The sequence below is a fragment of the Eutrema salsugineum genome, unplaced genomic scaffold (genome assembly GCF_000478725.1).
Source record: "Eutrema salsugineum unplaced genomic scaffold, Eutsalg1_0 scaffold_7, whole genome shotgun sequence".
NCBI classification, from domain to species: domain Eukaryota; kingdom Viridiplantae; phylum Streptophyta; class Magnoliopsida; order Brassicales; family Brassicaceae; genus Eutrema; species Eutrema salsugineum.
In genome coordinates, this window is record NW_006256486.1 from 6,718,733 (window position 1) to 6,740,447 (window position 21,715).

The 21,715-nt window shown below is 31.0% G+C and overlaps 1 non-coding gene and 3 pseudogenes across 1 annotated transcript; 2 read left to right on the forward strand and 2 right to left on the reverse strand.

Moving 5' to 3' along the window:
- The first annotated feature begins 559 nt into the window (after nt 1–559).
- LOC112083009 lies at nt 560–9,390 on the forward strand (annotated as a pseudogene).
- LOC112083280 lies at nt 5,945–6,064 on the reverse strand. Its single transcript, XR_002897568.1, has one exon. It is a non-coding gene; the product is annotated as a small nucleolar RNA snoR86 (small nucleolar RNA).
- A 7,545-nt stretch (nt 9,391–16,935) lies between the features above and the next one.
- LOC112083010 lies at nt 16,936–18,933 on the forward strand (annotated as a pseudogene).
- A 1,422-nt stretch (nt 18,934–20,355) lies between these two features.
- On the reverse strand, nt 20,356–21,575 carry LOC112083011 (annotated as a pseudogene).
- Nucleotides 21,576–21,715: the final 140 nt, after the last annotated feature.

A 21,715-nucleotide genomic window follows, 5' to 3' on the forward strand; every position in this document is an offset into this window, starting at 1 on the left:
GCTGATACTAAAACAGCTGAACTATAAAACTCGTTTAAAAAACAGTTGAACAAAAAACAGATTACTATTAGAAGACCTTCCAAAATATTGATCCTAGTCCATGGATTTCATTCTCAAACTCGTTTCATGTATAATATCATTATGTTTAGTTCAATTCAGAGACTCTATAAAAGTTTCAAAATCTATCAAGATAAATTAGAAAGAAGTTGTTATTTTTGGTAAAAGCCTTGATATGTTCGACGGTAATACTATATATGCATTACTTATGTTGATTATTTTGTAATTAACTTATGATATCTTTCTCCTATATATGTTTTCCATATATTTGAATGAGAAGATGATATACGATTGTGTGGATCTATACAAACAACGTTCATTAAATCATCCATTACTCCAAAACCACAAAATTCATGTACTTTTTTTCATCAAACTTTCTCACATACAAATTATATTTGTCAACCTCATGTTCATATAAAACTTAATTGTAGCTTTTGGTAAGGCTAATATGATTTAATCCCTAACTTAATCTATAAATGGTGTGACAATATGGTTTATGTAGATGAAACCATTTTTTTCAATTCATAAATCAAAAGAACAAGTTAAAAACAAAATTTATAAAAAGATAATCGATTGTCCGAATGATACAGTTCCTATACTGAGGAACACAAAAGAGTATGTAGCAAAAAATCAATATTTCGCAAAAAATATTTCAATCCGTTCACAGTTGAAAATCATGGGACACATATAAGTGCACAATTGTATTCTCATTATTCTACTTTCAGTTACTTGTGTTATGAATATGTATATCACAATGATTTGAAGTTTTCAGTTTGCAGGAGTTAGATTGCATCATGGTCCTTACTATGGTATATCATCTTGGATAAGTGTATATAACTTGAATATTAGTGGTGACTAAGCTTCACATGCTCACATATATGTTGGCAGAAGAGTTAACAATAAAGATAATGTTATACAAGTCGGGTGGATGGTAAATTTAATATGTTTATGAAATTTTCTAAAAAAAAAGTCTTTATTATATTAAATGGTTAAAAAAAATTAAATATTTAAATTTGACTCACAGGTAAATCCAAGTATATTTGGTGATGGACGGACATGCATGAGGTTATGGATTTTAGAAGGTACAACTATTGCTACATTAGTTCAATATTTACCACCTTCTTAATACAAATCAAATTCAAAATCTACTCTAAGACCATCTTAATTGTGTTAATGAGCATGTTATATGTAATATGTTTTGAATCTACGTAATTACAAAACTAAATATCCCTACCTAATGTACATATACTTTATATTGTATTTCTACTCCTTTGATCTAAAATGTACATATACTTTCAAACTATTTTTTATCACATGGATAATGGATTATACTAATGCATGGATATGATTAATTAATGACAGGGTGCAAATGGAGAAAGCTGTTATACTACAATATGTCCTGGTTTTATTCAAGCGTCTAAAACAGATCTTTTAACTGAAACTTTACGTCAAGCTCCTGCAGAACTAAGAAACATTGCTCTTACTATTCAGAAAGTAACCCACACTCTATTTGATTATAAATTATGCGTTTTATAATTTTAGATTTTCATATAATCCTTAATCGAAAAACAATGTTTGAGAACTTTTATTTCTTATATTAGTATATTAAATTGTTTAATTTTAAATTATAATTTCATATGATGTCCTATATAATAGATATTAATTGGGATTTCATTTTTTATAGAGCTTAATTTATATTTCATGAATCAAGTCTAACATATTTTGTGTAACAAGTTGTCATGTTAAAATATAATCAAAGATAAAGATTTAAAGAAAGATGATGATGGATCAAATACACTTTTATATATACTAAATACTTTTTTGTTTGTTTTTTTTTTAGATATCTTAATTCTACCAAGATTTTTTGATTGTCTTAGGTGTTTTTTTAATATATAAAATGTAACATGTGTATTTTTTTTATTATTCATTAAAGGATCAAAAATAAAAAAAACTTGTGGGTATTAGATGTAAATTACAAAAAACCAGATATCCCTATTGGTTATTGGCCAGAAAAACTATTTGATCTGATAGATAATTGAGTGGACATAATGGGAGTCTGAGGAGCAGTTGAGTCTTCTCCGTCTGGCAGAAGCCCACCAATGGGTAATGGTCATCTACCAACCCAAGACGACATGGAGTCTGTGCGAGTTTTAACAATTCTTTATCTAGATCATCCCATTGTGAAAGCAATGAAAGAAGTTGATAAATCATCTAAGTTGGAGAAATTATTAGACACTGAAAAATGTTATGGACTAAAACGGGGGAAAAAGCTGTTTACGTTTGGTGAACCAGAATGAGATTCTTGCAGAATATAAACATTATGAAATAATTAAAAAAATTATGTCTTTGATTATCATAATAAAAAGTTATTAGACTCATGGTATATTACTATATGAGGGGGGGGTCCAGTGCCGTGTCTAAAATTTTAGAGGCCTTAGGCTAATTTAAAATGTGGCCCTTTTAATGAAGTTATATAAAAAATCACTAATCAAATGTACACTAGTATTAAGATAAATTGGTGAAAAATGTTTATACTTTTATGGTGTAAGGATTGAAATTGAACAAAATAAACATATGCACCAGAAAAATAACCAAAGAAACTATAATGCACTTGTAAATGTGGTATCTAAACTTAATATATAAGATGTGGCCTTAGTCAATTGGCTTTTTTATTCCATTGTAGGCACGGCTCTGAGGTCAATTGAAATCAACAGTTTTATTAAAAAAATAATAATTATTTATTATGTATATTGAATTGACTCAATCTCAAACAAAATAATTGACTATTATCAAAGTTTAAAATCAAGTGTAGTCTTTTTTTTTCAACAAAATCAAGTGTAGTCTAATAAATGAATGAAACACTAGAAAATGTTAACTCGATAAATCTCATCACACATGGAAGATAAAAATAAGCTCATTAACGTAAACTAAACATAATCATTTTTATTCATTACTCATTAGTTTACTTTTTCATCTTCTTGCTTCCTAGTTTTTTTTTCCAATCACCTGTAGAATATTTAAATCAAGTTAGAATTAACTTCTAGAAAATTATATCCTTTTTAGTTTATAATACTATTACTATTTATAAACTTGAATTTTCACTAATTGGTTTCAGTTTGAATAAAATAAAAAATCTTTTATTTTGCTGTGGATTTAGTTTTCATACCATCTTCCTTTTTGTTATGTGTATTATCATTTCGTTGATGCATTGGTAAGTAATTGTCTGCTTTATTTTATCTAAAAAATAGAAACTTCACTCTATGATGAAAATAAACGGTGATAGAATGATTTTAAATATGAGTGATCGTAAAACATATTTGTTGTCATGTGTAAAATACTTCTTTAAAATTTATCTTTTGTGATATTATATTTTCTATTCTCCAACAAACTTTATGCAGTTTTTAAATGAAATAATTTATATGATCCTGGTAAAAACAACTAAACTAGCCCCGTTGCCCGATAACATTTTCATTCACACCTGATAAAAAAATATATATATACCAAATTATTTTGACATAAACATATACACTATTTATTATCACACCATAAATATAAACAGCACACTAGTTTTTGACATAAACATTCACACCTGATAAAAACTAAATATATACCTAATTATAAATAAACAATCTACGAGGAGATGGTAGTTCGCTCCCTTCATATTATAGTTTATCAAACTCCATATTCTTTTTCGGCAAAAAAAAAAAACAATTTTAAAAATACTCTTATGAATCATTTTTTCTTTGATATAATTGGATAATATTTTAATATATATTTATTTTTGTAGCTAACCGTCTCAACTATGAATGATGTCGCCAGAGCGAGAGCTGAGATGAATATAGATCGGACTCTATTCTGACGTCTTCTGGTCCTACTAGTTATTTTGATTCTCATTATCCTATTTCTTATCTTTTGGTTCATATGGTGCCATATGAGGCATAACCGGAAAGTGCACCCATCCGATGACAATAAAGTCTAGACAGGACCGTGTCTAGCATTTTAAGAGTATAAGACGATGTTACTAGAAAATACGGTCATAATATTATTTAAAACTACAGTTAATTTAACAGTTGGTATTTATAATTTGGTATATAGTTAATTTTTAGAGTAATACTAATAAGTACTAACAGATAATAGGATAATTATGTAGACCAATTCTGATATATTTTCAACAGTGTTTAGATAAAGAAAATTACAAACTACTCCTTCTCTTTTTTATTTACTTTTTATTATTTCTTTCTTTCCGTCAAATATTTTCTCTCTTTTCTCCTTCTCTTTCTCCTTCCTCTTATCCGACTCCATTATACCATATTTCTCTCCTCCTCTTCTCTCTATGTGCAAGAGCTAATTTACAAATTGATGGTGGAACAAAAACAAACTTTGTTTTTCTGCTTATTGATGGGCTTTTCTTCATCCTCATTTTGGATGTTTCCATCAGAATTAGTGGGGTGAGGTTGAACGGCCAAAAAAACTAACCCCTATATGACCATATGATCCAGCTTCATCTGAGAAATAACATTCACAGTAAGTTAACTGAAAAAATAATGATGGATTCACCGAAAACCAGAGAATGAATATTATCTATTATAGTTAGCAAGTTAACATATTATGTTAACACGTTTACATAAAATATTTATTTATCGTTAGCAAGCTAACATATTATGTTAACACATTACATGTATTAGATATTATTGTTAGCACGTTAATAAATATCAGATAACATGGTAACAAAATATCAAATCTTATTGTTAACTTTGTTAGCATGTTAACAAATATCAGATATTATTGTTAGTATGTTAACATACAATGTTAGCAAGTAACTACATAAACTTATTCTAATATGATAACTGAGTTAACACGATAATTGCGTTAATTTCAATTTTTTTATAAATAATAATGATGATGAACAGTATATATGACGAATAGATCAACTAACAGAAAGATAATTGATAATTACTGTATTAACAGTGTCAATTTAACTTGAAAAAAAATATTTTGATTAATGGTATTTTCATAATTAACATAAAACTGAATGATACTTATGGGATAGTTTTTTTTCTCTCTCATAGCCACTTAAGTTTTAACTATCTATATAATTTTATGGTCAATCATTAGTTTAGAGCTAAGTCACTCTAATTTTTATCAGGTGTGAATGTTTATGTCAAAAAAAATAGTGTCTGTGTTTATGTTTATGGTGAGATGATAAATAGTGTGTTTGTTTATGTCAAAATAACAAAACTGCATAACACATCATATATCCTCCTGCATGTACAATGCATATGCGTTAATAAATAGTATGTTTGTTTAACCTTTCTCATAATAGTTACTGTATTTATTTTCTATTTTTTAGTTGATTAATTTTGTTAAGTAATACTGATTTCTATTGCTGTTGTTTAGAAAACTTTGAATTACTCAAGTAAAATATAGCAAAGATAATAATTTATGACCCGAATTATCTTGTATTTTATAATAGAATTGATGGAGACGATTAACATATATATTTTTAAAAAAGTTTTAACTAATGGATAATTTTAACTTATTGTTGAAAAAATGTTCTTCATAACCAAGTTCCAAAACCATAGATCCATAACTGACATTAATCAAAATCACTGAAATTTCAAAGAGATGTGAAAATATTAATATGATTAGCAAATTTTAATTTTAAGTTTCAATTCAATTCAACTTGCAACATTTGGGTAACATGGAGAGACGATACATACTAAGAAAACAACGATGCATCAAATAACCAAGGTAAACAATTTTAGTAGATGGACTTTATAGTGGATTATTAACAAAATGAAGGTGAAAATATATTTGATTTTAGAAATTATATATAGAATTTATTTATTTACCTCTGTGGAGATAAGTTTTTTTAACACAAAAAGAGAATGGATAATGTTCAGGGCCACGATCAACATTAGAAATATTGATAGGCATGGAAAATCGCTATTTGTTATTGCCAACCTTCAAGGCAACTCACGCCATTTTTTATTTGACACCATTACCCTGCTCATTGGATTTCTTAAGCAAACATCAAACACATTTGTGACATCCTAAGAATCTCATTAAAGGCAATTTCGATTTTCTGCGATCAGATCTAAGGTTTTCTCTTTCACTCTATAAAAGATGGAGAATGTGGCAGAGAGGAAACAAAAATATCAGAGCGGCGAAGCCCTGCCAGAGTCACATTTGAGCAGCCACTATCAAAATACCTTGAAGAAGAAGAAGCTATTGCAGCAACGTAGAAGGCTGATCGGACATGTTCTGGAGTGAGAGATAATCAGGTGTGTTAAATCAGATAAGATCGGCACGAAACTTGGCAAGGTGATTCGAGACCATCATATCTAGCTATAACCGCAAACGGATCATTATTTGGAGTTGTCTTAAAAAAGTTATGAGTGTTTTCCTGAACCATATTTGCAAAGATCCGATCCGCAATCAGCCGATTTGTGATGCATTTTTACAGCGATCCAGGGAGTTCCAGACGACGATGTACATACTTGCTTGAAGATCTTCAATCCAGCTTTCCATATCGATCTTCCGATACACAGTCCGAGCTGTGACAAGAAAGTTATTATCGTTAATCTGTTGGATGTCAAATCTGTCCAAAGGTGAACCATATTTGTTAGTCATCATCAAGTGGCAAAGGTGAGGCGGGAATTGTATCTATAGGTTGTCTTAGACATAGTTGTATATGTGTGTGCTGAACCTAGAATTAGAGATTGATTGGTAATTAAAACGAACATGAATGATTTTTTGAGAACTGTTGTATGTATTGTTGATTGGTGTTAGTTTAGGCACGTTTGAGTGCATGATTGATCCCACCCTATGAACGGATTGCTTGCTGGTCTTCACGAAAGACGTTTCGCGAAGTGGGACCATGGCTGGACCATACACAGAGGAAGTATGGCCAGTACATGGCAGACGGGCCTGTGAGATTTGTGGTTGACGAATTATCAGATTTAAATAGTGTGACGTTCTCGTGAGTGGGAACTTGTGTACTAGGTTTCTTTGTACTTGTGAAAGATTGTAATTGTTTTTTTTGTCTAATCTTAGGTTAAGTAGACATATATTTTATTATGTTTAATTCTTTGTATAGATCAAATGGGCAGGTAGGATCGTTTTCACTGTATATCTTCAAAATGCTCACCCCTCTTTTCCTTTTCAGATGTTGTTTAAAAGATCATTTTGACATGAAGTGCAAGTCAAGTTATCTAATAGGGTTTCCCTGATTTAGGGTGTCTCAACATTTAACACTTCCAAACTGAAAGGAAAGCCCTAAACAACCTTAACGATAATGGAAGAAACTAAGACTTGTAAAATGAACTTGGGGCTATATATTTAAAAGTTATGACTAATAGAAGTATAAAATGTAAATCATACCTGGGATGTAGGCTGTAGCCTAAGATTGTAAAGAGTAAGCAACTCAAGAACTCTACCTGCAAACAAAACCATTAATTAGTGAGAACAAACAGATACTCGAGAGATAGAGAGAGGGACGAGAGGAGAACTTACAGTGCAACAGCCACGCTTGAGGAAGAGGTTAAATGTTTTTGATATTAATTATTATAAGTAGGTTCAATACGTTCACATAACATTCATCAATGGAGTACTTTATATTGCTATATTACGTAGGATAATGTCAAAAGGTGAATTTTACTTTATTTACGAACGTTAAGTGAACCAAAAGCTTGGTATAACTATCAATTTTATGTGATTATGGTCATAGTTTCAAATAATAGTTATGTTATTTTGGACGAATAATTTGATTAATAACATTATGATAATAAATACAAGTAACTCGGATCTTATAGCACATATCGGTTCTCAAGAAAATATAACACAATGACTAGGGAATCTCCGAACTACGCGCGATTTGGATTATAATATTTTATTTTTACAAATGTGAAAAATGGAGTTTTAAGTTTAAACGTTTTCTTGGAAAAAATAGTTTTGAAATGGTGGATGAATAAAGTGAAGCATCTCTATGCATTAGTTTTATATATCATTCTTTTTGTTTATGATGTTTTTTTAAGTCAGTTTATCAATATAGATTGACACATAGTAGCCCATAATGAAGTTGAAGGTCATATAATACAGTTGGAATCTTAATAAATCTTCTTACTTCAAAAAGGTATGCAGTGTTTTTTTTTTTTGAAGTATTTGTTTTTTTCAGTATAAATCTAATTATAGATTCTGTATATGTGCTGTTATAGATTGTTACAACTATCTATTATATAAAAATTAGGTTGAGTCTCACAATCTTGACACACCAGCACCCATTTTTTTGACACATCAGTTTTACTAAAAAAATTAATTAAAATCATTTTAAAAAATCTCATCGATATCAGACTTTTATTGATTAGGTCACATTAGTATTAGTTTCTCATCCCAAAACCATTCATCTTCTGTACTTCCTCTCTCTTTTTTTAGTCAAGCCTTTCAAGCTCCCTTACTTATCCACAATCAATTCGTTTGAGATGAGAACTGAGAATTATCCTCAGTTTTGTGGACGTCATTACGGCTAAAAACAATTCATGTCCTCCATTATTTTTGGCTTGAATTGTGGTATGTAAGTCTATGATCTCTCTCTCACACTTTGTAAAGTTATACTTTGAAAGCTTCATGAACATTTATGATGACTCTATATAATAGATGTCTAACCAACTATATGTTAATTTCGTGTCCAAGCGCAGGATCCGTTGCTTAAATGGGTTAAATTTTGTTAAATCAAATTTGTATATTGAAGCTGATTCACATCTCTCAAACTCATCTCCTTCCACACGATGCATCAGACATAGATTGCATCTGGAAAGTCAAAAAGGAACACTATTGTTATTTTTATTCCACGAATTTGTGTTCGCTCACAAAAACTAATTCTACCTACTTCCTTAAAAAAAATCTTTTTATGTATGTGCACTTGAAATAATTTGTTTGCTTACTAGAAATCTAAGTTAAAAACAATTGTTTGCTTACTCGAAATCTAACTTAAAAACAAGATGGTCCCAAACAACACATATAGTTTTTGGCAGCATAAGACTAAGGCAAGGTTGCTTTGGGATATTAGTAGGACCACTAGCAGTATATATGCAGCCAAAACATGAAAAGATCTATCAATCAAAGAAAGAAGAATGTGTAAATCTCTTTCAGTAGCAGCAATTTCGACAGCATGCAATACATATATTTGATATGTTTTTCTTGGGTTAAAGACTTATTATCTTTGCCTTAAACTATATATGTTTTCTTTGTGCATGTTTCTTGATCAATTTTTTGTTACAGGCAACGTCCCAGTCTCTTTCTAGACTACGCAGCGAGTACAAGCGTCAAACCTAGGGAAGAAAGGAAAACACCTTAAGGGTAAAATTTGGTTAGAGCAAGTAGCTAATATTATATAAGCACATTAAAGGAGAATAATTTATACTTCGATGATAACTACTTATCTATTTTGTGTCCTCACATCATGTTGCGACTTGCAAGGAGTATAGATGATGTCCTTTTTTTCCAACGTATAGATGATGTCTTTGATCATGTTATAATTGCTTTATATCCTAATATGTATACAAATTTTTAATCTACTCTATAGGATCCGATTCAAGATTTGGATGTTGAAGATCACGGCTATGAGAGTTATAGTTCGTTGCCCAAGTGATCTCGCATTTAATTTTACAGGTTCCTTAGACTTTTCCCTTTTTGTACTTACATATATATTCCAATTTTATGTCTTCAAGTATCCACTGATGCAAGAAAAGTTTCAGACTCAGATGAGCTAATTTACTAAAAGTAAAACATGACATCAAGAGGCTAATCCTACTTGCATTCACAACAAATACTTATTCAATTCTAAGCTTTGTTAGAACAGGTAAATTCACAAAGAATGTGTATCTACCAATATGATGAAGCTCTGTCCTTCGAAGTCTTTACACTGCTTTTTTAAGAAGTAATTAAAGATCTCCACCAAGCGTATTTAATTAGCTAAGAAAATTTGACAGATTGTTTTTTATTTCTTCATGATTCATATTGCATATTTAGTTATTGAATCCCTTTGTGATTTTCATATCAGAAGCAAGTAAGGTAGTATCATTTACCTTATCATACTTCTGGATATGCATGTAAACTAACACGAATGATGATGTTGATGTTGATGCTGATGTTGATTAAAAGCATCTTAATATTCAAAGAAACATCAGATTTTTACGAAAACTTCTAATTTTATATAACTGAATATGATAAATTAAAAAATATTTACTTACTAACTCACTATTTAAGAGAATATAAAAATATATTTTACAAAAAAGAATCTGCGTGTATACGTGGGTATTTATCTAGTGGGTATTTATCTAGTGTGATAAATAATGATGCATTTTTAGTACTTACAGCAAAATGAATTATTATCATGGGTCACTTGAGTTTTCTCTTTTTCAAGAATCTTACGTACGAGGCACATGATCTCACTTACTCAATAATTTCGTTTTTATTTATATTTTGTAAATGTCAATTCTCATATCCCGATCAATTAATGTATGTGGGCTTGTGCATTATATGTAGTCAGTCTACTTAAATTGACATTCTTATATACAAGTTACAGCCCCCAAACTATACATATATTTTTGTTACCATCTGCTAGCGCCATAACCCTTTTGTGATAATTATTTTCTCTATTGATAAGAATAACTGTATACTTCTTTGATCCATTACTTGTTAATATATAGACTTTAATTGTGTGTAGATTAATAGCATCAGTTTTCTTTGTCTTAAGACTATTGAATAAGTTTCAAATTATATGTTCTAAATAAAATAAAAAGTTCAATGAAGAATAAACTTCAACGGCTGAAAAAATAATGAAAGGTCCTCGCAACAATAACAAAAATATTCTAATAACCGGAAGAATCCATGCCTAAACTTATATACAATCTCGTGACTAAAATTAATCACTTCATGAGTTGGTTTAAGAAAAAAAACATTTTCAGCTCCAAAAAAAAAAAAAAAAAAGATCTTATGTAACATTAAAAGAAAGAAAAAAACTGAAAGTTTCGTAACCTCTGTAAAATCATCGCCTGGAAGATACCATATATAAATTTTAGAATTTATATCCCATACAGAGAGATATTCAACTAACTTTTTATACTATATATAATGGCAAGGATCAATTTCGTATGGCGTCCAATTACAAATGATGACATTTGATTAGATAATTCGACATAGAGATCACCCTCAAGGTTCGTCAGGCACCAAACTAAAACAATACTTTACATTAACTTTTACAAATCTACCAAGCAAATAGGCGAAAGTGGTCACTGATGAAATGATTAAATCAGAAACAAAAAAAATTTTTTTTTTCCAATAACTGAAAACTCATATATGTTCAATGAATCCATATATCATGTTGATTAGCGATCTTGTCCTTATATGCTTGTTGCAAATTATATATATTATTATATATTTACTCTGTGTAAAGGAATTTTAAAATGGGGGCAAGTAGATGTTCGTGTCCCTGCCTTAGCGTAAGAATAAAACTATACTAGTGTATATTTAAATTTAAGTAGGTATTCAAACATTCAAATTTATGAAATATAATATCTACATTGTTATGGATATATAAAGAACGAAAACCACTTTTCTCGTCTTCTCCCAAATACATTAAAGATAACAGCAATTCCTTGCAAAACTACTCATGAGTTTTGCCCTCTACTCGAGCTATTCCCTTACACAGAAATTCTATTTAGTTGAATAACAAATGAATTATTAAGTAGCAGATGAGTCATTCAAGCAAGAGGCAACAACCTGAGCGACCGACAATAGTCAACAATCCTTAATTCTTTACTCGATAATCCATCTGATCTAATCTGATCTAGTACATACTAACTTAGCCTGAAAAATTGTAATGTTTATCCAAATAATGAATCATAACATAATAATAAATGATGGTTTTCTAGTTCTGGACTGTTGAAGCCTTATCCACAATTAGTATCTTATATATCATCAACACACAATAACACGAGTCTTGGCCACTACTTACAATACAATGAGATCTTGATATGTATGCTCCTAATAATCTAAGTATCACAACAATAGCTAATGGCATAGTAAATGCAACACTCTTGGTTCCATCTTTTTGTTTTAGAGTGAAAAGGATTCATTGCAGTGACGATGTAAATTTAAATGCTTAAATTTTTTTATAGAAACATACTTGGGGTGGAAAACATTAATGGGATTTTCAAGTAAAAAGAGAAGTTTCTCCATCTAAGTTTTTGAATATATGGATCTAAATCAGCGTGAGCAACATAACAATAGGAACCAATGAATCAATGATCGGACTACAAAGCACACATTATACAACCTCATATCTTTATATAGATAACTACAGGAAATTAACTTCCCATACATTCAGTACAACCAATATTCATGGTTTGTTAATTTTCCGATGCTTAAGAGCTAAATGAGCTAATACTAACTCCGCTCCACCTCTATCCAATAATTTTTACATTCACCCCATCTCTCTTTGCCTTATCGTCTGTTTGTTTATTATTTTCTCGCACCTGCTTCTCTGATTATGGAGAAGAAAAAAAAATTACATTGTCAAAGTTTTTTTTTTCTTTGAGGATTCGGTTGGTATTGTATTATTTACTTTAGTGGTGCGATATTAAGGTAATAATTTGAAACTACGATAGAGAAAATACCTCAAGAATTGGAAAGTTTATCTTCTTCAATGTTTTCAAGCTTCCCTGAAATGAATAATCGCTTGAATATGGCTCTTCTTTGCAAAAGGCTCATTAAAGCTCATATATTTTTTTTTTTAATTGAGCGGCTGGACAGAGGGAAGTACAGCTGCAGATTCCATGACTGGCTGTCTTTAAAACACTTTGTGAAACCTTGCTGGGGTGGAGTAAACGAGTAACCAATGACCTGGTTTTATAACATTCACTAAGCAAAGTGGGTCATGGAAGTGATAATTGAAATAAACGTATGCAATATTTAGACAGTAATGGAGAGAATAAGTTACGTTGACAGAGTTTAAAAAGATAGAAAACACAAATCGGTTGCAACTCATCCGTTATTGTCTATGAGAATTGTCTATGGAAGATGAAAGGTGCCTACATTGTTAATAAGATTTGGGTTATACCTTTAATATGGTTTTTAGTTGGGCTTCTTTACTTAGCACTATAGATGTGCAATAGAAAAATTATGTTCTACGTGAAGACATGGCAATGACATTAGGCTCTGTTTTAAAACAGGACCGGACCGACGGGCCTACCAGATTAAACCGCAAACCGAAAGTTTAGCCGGATTTGGTTAATATCAAAACCTACAAAAAATTAGACTGGTTAAAAAACCGGATTGAACCGCAAAAAAAACTGGAAACTGGCTGAACCAGTAAACCGCATAAAACCCAATTCAATTAAAAAAATGTTTATATCATTATTTTTTTTCTCAATCTATAATTGAAATTTTAAAACATTTCTATATGTATTTTGTTTTTATGTTTGTTCAAGTTGGTGAAGATTTGGCCAATGAAGATTGAATATGCTACTCTATTTTATTTTAGTGTTATTTTTTATTTAGACTATTAAAGTTTTTTTTTTATTATTATTGGTACTCTATTTTATTTTAGTGTCGTTTTGGATTTAAATTATAAAAATTTTCTCAAATAATATAATCATCGAAGAATTTTATTCGAAGAATATCGAATAATATTAATTAGAGGTTGTAAAATATTATTAAACCGGATTAAACCTAATCAAACCATAATAACCTACAACCCAAGAACTTTTTCGGTTCGTTCATCGGTTCAGTTTTAAAAACACAGAAATTAAGAAGTTTTTGTAATACTTACGTGACATCATTTAGAGCAATTTTTTGGTTGATGTGGACAGGTTCAAGAGCCTCAAATATCTCCTTTTATTGCTTTCTAAAACTGTTCTCCCCTACAGCCACGTCTGCAAAACTATTGAACCACCAAAATTATTGAAGGATAAACGTGTTCTTATAAAGATACATAAATTATTGAATCCCTGATATAGCGAAAGCTTTAAAAAAATAGAATAGTGATCCGTTGATTCTGAGAATACCCAGAAAACTATGATAATCGCGAGATTATTCGTTTAATATGAGAATATCCAAATAAATCAAATCTTCTTAGATTCGTTGAGATCTCTTTAGATCTACCGAAAACAAGGAACAAAGAGACAAAAGCTCAATTTCATTAATTCATCAAAAACTGAATACAACTTAGGCCTAAACGGCTTATTTATAGCAAATCTAAAACACTAAAAAAACTCTAAAATAATAAAAGGAAATTATCTAATAAATTAAATAAATAATAAAGATATTAGAAGATATTCTATATATTTCTGCATCATTCTCTCCGACAAAGAGAAGATTCGTCCTCGAATCTTGAGATGCCATCGATGAGAATTGTCTTTTTTTTTCTTCTTCTCTTTCTCTTCTTCCACTGATAATTCTTCTTTGATAGAATAATATAATTTTGATGCACTTCAATCAATTTGGAGATTTCCATGTGCTCCACGGTATTACGATGATGAGTTGAGGCTCTTATTGGAGATTCTTTCTTGGCAGCCCAAATCGTACTCTTGTCCACATCATCCAGATAAGTATCTTCTTTTGTGTTGTCATCGTGGGCAACGTGGACTTCATGAGAGGGTATTAAGCCACTTTGATTAAAATCTATCAAAAGACGTACGTTTTCCACATCTTCAATATTGAATAACGCTTTACCCTCGTCTTTTTGGAGAAGATAATCATCATCATAAACATCAAAAATGGGATCTCCAACAATTTCTCTAAAATCTGCACACAAATCTTTTGATGGACCAAAAGGACATGAACATGTGAACAAAACTTCGAACAACATGGTGTATGGAAGCAGGATCAAAATTTGATTAAGAAATCAAAGTGTTGGCTCTGATACCAACTGATGTAGCAGAAGCTTTAAAAAAATAAAATAGTGATCCGTTGATTCTGAGAATATCCGGAAAACTATGATAATCGCGAGATTATTCGTTTAGTCTGAGAATACCCGAATAAATCAAGCATTCTTAGATTCGTTGAGATCTATTTAGATCTACCGAAAACAAGGAACAAAGAGACAAAAGCTCAATTTCATTAATTCATCAAAAACTGAATACAACTTAGGCCTAAACGGCTTATTTATAGCAAATCCAAAACACTAGAAAAATCCTAAAATAATAAAAGGAAATTATCTAATTAATTAAATAAATAATAAAGATATTAGAAGATAATCTATATATTTCTGCATCAATCCCAAATTACAAAAACTAGCCAATTAAATTAGAAAACTACCTCCAGCCCACACCACAAAAAAAAAGAGAGATTTAACCTTCACCTGTATCTATTTTAAAAGCCTAGTACTCACTTTTCCTTTTTCAATAAAAATCCAAATACAAAAACAACTCTCACAGAAATTGTTATCTAAGAGCATCTCCAATGGGAGATGGGAGATGACTCCAGTATCACAAGTGAGCCTGGTCGTTTTTTTGGGTTTAAAAATTAAAAAAGAAGCCCATTCTCAGTTAACCTGTATGACTCGAGTGAACCTGTTGAATCCGTATGAGTTGAGTATCACTGGACAAGTGTCGGCATTTGATAGGTCGTTGTGTGAAGGAATTTTTTTTTTTTTGAAGAAAAAATTTTCTCGGGCATTTCTCTCTCTGGTCAACTCTATTGATAAAAAAACTCACTAGTTTGACCAAAGGTATAAATGACAAACAAAAAAAATTCCAATTTGCAACAAATGTATGTATTTGGAAGACAAAACTTAGCAATATAGTTGTATTTGTATTTTGTATGTTTTTTACCAAAAAATTCTAGATTTTGTATTTCTAAAAATCATGTCATGCTATATAAATTTGGTTATATGTATTGTAGTTTGTTAAAAATTATTTCTCAAATAAATCAAATATACAACTAATAATTTTCACAAATATTATTTTATTTTTATGAACCCCAAGGAGAAATTCAGGGTTTGAGGTGAAAAAATAGTTAGGGTTCATCACTTTTCCCAAAAAAAAATTTTAAAAAATAAACTCTAAGAATCCCAAAGAGGGGTTCAGGATTGGAAATGCTCTAAGATCTAAGAAAATAAAGCGGCATCTTCTTCCATCTGTTTAGCGACGGCAATCGTCGATCTGACTTCTACCCTCTCACAAAAAAAAACCATCAACGCTACTTTCTCATCTCAATTCTCCACTCTGAGCTTTCAATTGCCTCACTTTAATGGCCTCCCCCACTACTGCTCTCTTAGAATCTTATAAAAGCAAACCCTATACATACAATACTCACCACCCACCTACAAGCTTCCAAACACTATCAAATTTAATCATGGCCTCCCAATCACTCCGTCTCTCTGTCCACCATAAAAGTTTCAACATGCTCAACAAAATTCAAGGTGATTTCTGCAACCAGGAAATCACTGCTTGGTTGGTTCACTTTTGAGAGGCACTGATGATTGTTTTGCTGGTAAAAGAATATGAAAATGCACTGGACAAGAGCTTTTGGTTATATGACATATGATTCAAAGTGTAAGTTATGTGCCTTGGTGTTGTCTTATGAAGATGGCGCAACAAATGCCTTTGGCGAGCAAATTGACAAAAGGCTAGACTTTTATGACAAAGGTGTTACCCCACTTAAGAACGTGGATGTAATGAAAAGGTGATAGAGAATGTGCAAAACAAAGGTATTTCTTTTCTTTTATAAACAAAATTGGCATACAAATTCAGTTTTGGTGGTGAACTCAGTGTTTAGTGGGTGCCTCCTTTAGATCAGGAAGGGAAAGAGACAGTGGATGAGACCTCCTGAAAGAAAACCAAGAAGAAGGCAAAGGGTGAAAAAGAAGAGGAGGCAATGGATGAGGAGAAGGCAGAGAAAAAGAAGAAGAAAGACAAGAGGAATATGGAGACGGCAAATGAAAATGCGAAATCAGAGAAGAAGAAGAGAAAAGTTGGAGGAGGCGAGGTCACTGATGATGGTCACCGCAAGAGAAGAAGTCTAAGAGCGAGGATGACGACGAATAGGAACAAACCCTGTATTCTATACTTTTGAGCTAAATGTTTAATCTAATCAGAGATATTCTTCAATCAGAGATATTCTATGCCGAATCTGACGCTCGGAAGTATACTTATTCATCAAGTTTTGTAGAAATCCAGGTTTTGTTTTATTTTCCAAAAATATATCTCTACATTTCACTTGAAATTCGAGCTTGTGTATTTCACTATTGTTTTGGAGCTTAGTGCTTTTCTTGATGGCGGAGCTCCTACTGTCTTATTCGACGTAGGTAAGAAAATCAGAGGCGGACCCTACGTGCAGAGATACTGTCAACTGACACATTATAATTTTTTTTTTTGTTACCAAATTTTTTTTTTTTGTTTCTTATCAAATTTGGTTGCCAAATTTTAGCCCACAATATATTTAGCTCATGTACATATATTGATGCTGTCATTGCTTTATCATCATTTTAATTTAATTTTTGAGAAAGTTCATTAAATTTAACTAAAGCCCAGTTACTATCAATTAGACTTTTTGCGCGTAATTAAAAGAAAAGTTGTCCCACATTGGTAGTTTGTGGACATAATTAAGTCTTGCTAATCCTGTATATACTTTTCATTATTTATAAAGTAAAGTACAACAACTGATTTTATTAAGAGTCTCATATCGGTAAGATTTGGGCATAACTAAATCTTTGTAATACATACCTCTTATTCTTTATTGAATAAGTCTAATGTTCAAAAAAAATGTTCAAAAAGAAAAATTATGGAATAAGTCTTTATTCCAATATTTCTGTCATATTTTTTTATTTTATTTTATAAAGTAAATAATTTGTTTATTTTATTTTAATTACATATAGATATGAATAAGTATATGAAAAGAAAAGAAGCTCCTTCCTCATCTCACAGTGATTTAGATAATTTTCCTGATCTACCATCGGATCCTGCTAATCGAAAAGAATATCAGAATATCATCCAAATCAAAGGAATGAGGTCATTTGAAGTTATTTAATTAGAGGTCCTTGTCAACCCCGTGGTCATATTTTCAAACAAACATTGATAGGAGACGTATTAAGAAGGTTTAATCCTGCTTGGTTTGATCAATATCCGAACTGGTTAGAGTATAGTGTGAAGAAAGATGCAGCTTTTTGCCTATGTTGTTACTTGTTCAAGGATAATGCTGGTAAAGTTGCAAAAATGATGTGTGGACTACTGATGGTTTCTCTAGCTGGAATAAGCTCAAAAATATTTCTGAATACGTGGGAGGTGTTAATAGTTTTCATAACAATGCAGTAATGAAGTGTGAAAACTTGATGAAGCAATGCCAGTCTATCAAGCATGCTTTGCATAAATAAGATGATATTACAAAGAATGAGTATCGAATTCGGTTAAATGCTTTGATTGATGCTTCCAGATTCTTGTTGCAACAAGGGTTACCATTTCGTGGTCATGAAGAGAAAGAAGAAACTGCTAAAATGGTAACTTTGTGGAACTCTTGAAATACACTACTGAACAAAACGAAGTTGTGAGTAAGGTTGTTTTGAAAAATGCTCCTGGAAACAATCAGATGACGTCTCCAAAGATTCTGAAAGATATTGTGCACTGTTTTTCAGAAGAGGTAGTCAAAACTATCGTCGAAGAAATTGATCTTGGTGTATTTGGTTTGTTGGTTGATGAGTCTGCAGATGTTTCTTATAAGGAAAAAATGGCAGTGGTGTTTCAATTTTTTGATAAAAGTGGGATAGTCAAAGAAAGATTCATAAGTATTACTCATGTGAGTGAGACATCTTCAACATCTTTGAAAGATGCTATTGATTCTATGTTTGCTAAGCATGAATTATGTGTTCTACCCATCTGATTTTAGTTCTGGAGAATGCATATCTCTTGAGCAATAATAAGATATTTATATAGATAATGTTCGAAGTGATGAAAAATTTACTCATTTACAAGATCTTGGAGAACTTGCTCGTATGTTGGTGGAAACTCAAAAACATATGTTATTCCCTTTAGTTTATAGGCTTTTGAAGTTGATTTTGATTTTGCCTATTGCTACTGCAACCGTGGAGAGATGTATTTCAGCAATAAAGATCGTGAAGACAGATCGATGCAATCGGATGAGAGATCAATTTTTGAATGATTTTTTAATTTGTTTTGTCGAGAAAGATGTATACTAGACTATTACAAATGATCACGAGTCTATTGGGTATAAATAAACATGTTGAAGTATCATATATGCTTAACACAACAGCTGAATAATTCTTAACATAAGGATGAGTGATTGTCTTATAAGAGATCTTTATCAAGGGTTAAGGGGTTTTTTGGAGAGGTTCTTAGATCGCGTATAGATTTAAGAACGAGTGAGGCTAGATTGACAGATCAAAGTGCGCCTTGATTCTGTCTTAAATCATGTTAGGTAAGACTTGGAAGTTGTCTTAAATCATGTTAGGAAGGACTTGTAAGTATACTTAACAGATTTTCTAGTAAGAAAATTTTTCAGAAAGAAAGACTTGTGTATTATGTTGTGTTTTAGTTTTTGTGCTATTGCCATGTTCATGAAACTTTCCAATATATTCGGCCATCTCTACAAGAGTTAAGAAAAATTATAGTAATAATACATGTAATCATAGCGTGTTGTAAGCTCGTGATGACTTTCAAGACAAACCTGAGAAAGGAATCTGATTTATTGTCGAAAGCCGATGAGAAGATGACAAACACATACTAACACAACAGCATGGAGAATGTTACCTCGTAACATGAAGCCATTTTTTATTGTAATATGCTCGAGTTTGAAGCACATGAAGGACAAATAAAGGTTACAACAAATCCAAAAATCAGTAAAATGTCTCATTTTTTAAGAAATAATCCATCACATACCAAGAGCCGTTCCTAGCATTTCATAGATAACTAATTTAGTATTTTAAAATTATACGATTCTGTTACACTCCCTTCATTTTAGAAATTTGGTCATGTTTGTAATCTTGACGAGGCAATGTTTAGACCATTCATAAAAGTTCAGGTTGAGAAACCATTAGTGGCGGACCCAGGAATTTTTTTAATCTGGATCAGAACATTATTATAGTATTAATAAATTTTTTTTTTATTAAAATATAAAATTCTTACAATATCATTTTACTCTACAAAATCTCTTTACGATCTTTCATATCCTGAAATCTTTTAATGACAGACTCATTTGTAATAGTCTGGAATACATCTTTCTCGACAAAACAAATTAAAAAATCATTCAAAAATTAATCTCCCATCCGATTGCGTTGATCTGTCTTTACGAAAAACATATCTCTACAGTTGCAGTAGCAACATGCAAAATCAAAATCAACTTCAAAACCCTATAAACTAAAGAAAATAACATATGTTTTTGAGTTTCCACCAACATACGAGCAAGTTCTTCAAGATCTTGTAAATGAGCAAATCTTTCATCACTTCGAACATTATCAGTATAAATATCTAATTGTTGCTCAAGAGATATGCACTCTCCAGAACTAAAATCAGATGGGTAGAACACAGAATCCATACTTAGCAACACAGAATCAATAGCATCTTTCAAAGATGCTGAAGATGTTTCACTCGCATGAGTAATACTTATGAATCTTTCTTTGACTATCCCATTTTTATCAACAAATCGAAACACCACTGCCATTTGTTACTTATAAGAAACATCTGCAGACTCATCAACCAACAAACCAAATACACCATGATCAATTTCTTCGATGATAGTTTTGACTACCTCTTCTGCAAAACAATGCACAACATCTTTCTGAATCTTTGGAGACGTCATCTGATTGTTTCCAGGAGCATTTTTCAAAACAACTTTACTCACAACTTCGTTTTGTTCAGTAGTGTATTTCAAGAGTTCCACAAAGTTACCATTATTAGCAGTTTCTTCTTTCTCTTCATGACCACGAAATGGTAACCCTTGTTGCAACAAGAATCTGGAAGCATCAATCAAAGCATTTAACCGAATTTGATACTCATTCTTTGTAATATCATCTTATTTATGCAAAGCATGCTTGATAGACTGGCATTGCTTCATCGATTTTTCACACTTCATTACTGCATTGTTGTGAAAACTATTAACACCTCCCACATGTTCAGAAATATTTTTGAGCTTATTCCAGCTAGAGAAACCATCAGTGGTCCACACATCATTTTTTGGAATTTTACCAGTATTATCCTTGAACAAGTAAAAACATAGGCAAAAAGCTGCATCTTTCTTCACACTATACTCTAACCAGTTCGGATAATGATCAAACCAAGCAGGATTAAACCTTCTTAATACGCCTCCTATCAATGTTTGTTTGAAAATATGACCACGAGGTTGACAAAGACCTCTAATCAAATAACTTTGAATGACCTCATTCCTTTGATTTGGATGATATTCTGATATTCTTTTCGATCAGCAGGATCCAATGGTAGATCAGAAAAAACATCTAAAGCACTGTGAGATAAGGAAGGAGTTTCTTTTCTTTTGAAATACTTCTTCATATCTGTATGTAATTAAAATAAAATAAACAAATTATTTACTTTATAAAATAAAATAAAAAAGACGGCGGAAATATTGGAATAAAGACTTATTCAAAAAATTTGTTTTTGAACATTTTTTTTAACATTAGACTTATTCAATG